Source organism: Poecilia formosa, unplaced genomic scaffold (assembly GCF_000485575.1).
Source record: "Poecilia formosa unplaced genomic scaffold, Poecilia_formosa-5.1.2 Scaffold727, whole genome shotgun sequence".
In the NCBI taxonomy this organism is placed as follows: domain Eukaryota; kingdom Metazoa; phylum Chordata; class Actinopteri; order Cyprinodontiformes; family Poeciliidae; genus Poecilia; species Poecilia formosa.
In genome coordinates, this window is record NW_006800666.1 from 66,359 (window position 1) to 69,382 (window position 3,024).

The 3,024-nt window shown below is 41.2% G+C and overlaps 1 protein-coding gene across 1 annotated transcript in view; it reads left to right on the top strand.

Annotated features, from left to right (window-relative positions):
* Nucleotides 1-2,010: 2,010 nt before the first annotated feature.
* Nucleotides 2,011-3,024, top strand: part of rab24 (RAB24, member RAS oncogene family) — a 38,900-nt gene continuing 37,886 nt past the window's right edge. Inside the window, exon 1 of the mRNA XM_016666455.1 lies at nucleotides 2,011-2,433. The gene's annotated coding sequence lies outside the window, so the exon portion shown is untranslated. The remainder of the gene's footprint in view (nucleotides 2,434-3,024) is intronic.

The window sequence follows — 3,024 nt, forward strand, 5'->3', positions numbered from 1 at the left end:
AGATCGTAATACTTTGCTATTAACAGTTGTATGTCATCCTGACTTAGCGGTTAAGTGAGTTTTATACGGGCGTGTGTTGTAGCTGACTCCAGCTGCAGCCAGACCCTGCTTTAAATACACTTTGAAACCATAACACATGTATATCTATATAGTTATCATTGAAAACAATTTAATGACTTATGTTCATCATAACTTGCTGCGTATGGTGAACTGACAACTCCTCTGACGGTCGGACTTCTTAATGCTTACTGCATGTATGCTAACCTGACAGCGTATGGCTATCTGATAGAACAACGGCTCTCAGTGACACTCCAGTCCTATCTAATAAGTAAAGAGCCTTCCTTTAGACGGGCTTTTTTTATTAAATGCCCGTCTGTGTTTTATTTCTATACATAGAAATAAAACACAAAGCTTTAGACATAGATACATTTACAGACAGACAGGTGACACGTGCTTTAACAAAGTTACCACGTGGACACCTGCCACTTCGGAGGTCTTTAGCAGATTAATACTTCGTTGTCCACTCTAAATTAAAATATTAAGTAATTAAAACACTTACAAAATACAAAATATTAACAAAATATTACAAAAATAACTACAAAATACCTTAACAGCTACATGAGACACAAGGCTGCTGCATGTGGCTCAGTTCCAGACTTTTCTGCTCCTTCTCTGTTTATTTAAGTCTCGCAACACAAATACACAAATCACAGATACACAAATCTTGCCATAACTTCCAACAAAAAATAGTTCGACACGAAATAAAATATAATCATTTTACACAAATCTCAAAACGTGAACCAAACAACTTAAAATACATAATCCTAACTGTTAGAAATAAACATAATTTTTTTCATGACATAAATCATTTTAGTGACACTTACACTCCTACCAAAATCACTATTTGGTTCTCTATGTGATTTTCTAATGAGTGTCAAGATTCTCTCTCCACAACACACAAAGAGTGAGACTTTTTCACAATGCTTGACAAAGTACTTGCCTCTTACAGATTTCTTCTGTTTTTGCTTTTTTGTTAAATGTTTCAGATCATCAAGGAAGTTTCAAACAAACACTGATTAAATACAAAAAAATAGTTTTGATTTAATTTATTGATAAAATCAAAGTGTCTAAACTGAAAGTGACTTATGCTGAAAGTGCACATCAATGTGTTCATGAACACATTAAAAATACTGGAGGCCCTGTCTAGAACCATCCATGCTTGGCTCACTCTTTGTCCTTGCATGTTCTGTTCCACCCTCACACACTGCAATGCCTAATGCCCCCCTAAAGTGCAACAGATATTCTCTTGGAACCCTATTATATTATATTTTCTTCAGGTCAAAACAGAGTTCTTCTCTACATTTGCTCAAACAAACACCAGGCCTTCAATGCCCTGTTCACTAACACCTCTGCTCCTAATCTTTCCCCATGTTTGTGGAGTAGCTCTTTAATATCTTCCTTCAGTAACTGATACAGAGATGACATTATAAAGAGACACACAATAACCACAGAGTGCCATGTAATAAAGAAACAACAAAGCAATCACTACACAGGTTGTGAGATGACTATAGCAGAACTCAGGGGTGATGTTTTTACTAGATCAAACTTCTCAGGGAGAAGTGAATGTATTATTAATAACTCCTTGGATTTACGTCACTTTCCATATATGGTAAGGATGAGCATTTTCCAGAAGAGCAAGCTTTACTTTTACAAGTATTTTCAAGCTTTTTAAATTGTTTTTGTGGTAGAAAACATACGTGGGACATTATTATTACTTTTTACATTAATAATAATGTAAAATTATTATTTTACATTATCGGCAAACAGTACGGCTGTTTGCCGAGCAAACAGCCGTACTGTTTGCTCGGCTTACTCTTTATAAATTAATTACAATTAATTCTACATAAAAATCTAAACAAACAAACAAACAAACAAACAAAAAAACGTTTCAATAAACAGAAACACTTTTATTTGAATGATTCGGAGGAAAAACATCCGGAGAATGTCTCGAACAACTCGACCACTTCCGGTTTCTGGAAACCAGCAGTGCTCACTCATTAGTTCCGACCTAAACCAACCAAACAAAGCTCAGCGGGAGATCTGTCCCCAGCCCAGGGAGAAACATCTCGTCTTCTGAACGAGAATCCGCTCGGCCCGCTGAACCGCCTCCAACCGTTTCTGTGTCGTCCGCTTTCTGACGACCGGATTGTGATTTCAGCCGCTGCGCAACAAGCGGAGCTAGCTTTGCGTCCACCGCCATCCAGTCAGGGCTCCTCCACCCGCTGCCGGACGGAGATGACGAGCCAGCTGCTGAGCAGCGTGTCAGCCGCGAATTGGGCCTGGTAGGCGGGTGTGAGAAGAAGTCTGGCTCCCTGCTGGAAGCGGGACGTGATCGGATGTTTAGAGAGATTGGCGGAAGGCGCTAGCAACCAGGTGAGTTTGTAACGGGGTTCGGTTAGCTCTGCTAGCCTGGCTATGTTAGCGCTCTGCTGCTGTGTCATGTTTACGTTTCCCAACGCACAGCAGCATTTATCTACGGGTAGGACTAAAGTTTCGGGTTTACTCTGTATCACAGAGAGAGGGGGGAGCAGACTTTTCTAAGAATTTCCTTTTGTCGACAAATTCGGATTTTTGGTGAATGTCAAGTCAGTTTTTTAGTGGCTCCAACTTTCTTCCGTAGGAAATAATATGTAGGTTATAGGATTAATGAAACACGATTATATATGATCCTAGGAGCTATGCTGTCTGGGGCTTTATGCCCCTGGTAGGGTCACCCAAGGCAGACAGGTCCGAGGTGAGGAACCAGGCAAAGCGCAGCCTGAAATCCCCTTATGATGGAAAATAACTTTGGATCTGGTGTTCCCTCGCCCGGACACGTTCCCAGTCGTGGCCAAAGGGGTCGGGTGCAATGTGTTACGGGCAGCAGCCGAGGGAGGGGACCCTGGCGGTCTGATCCTCGGCTGCAGAAGCTGGCTCTTGGGACGTGGGGAAGGAACCGCAGCTAGTGTGTGAGGCTGAGAGGTT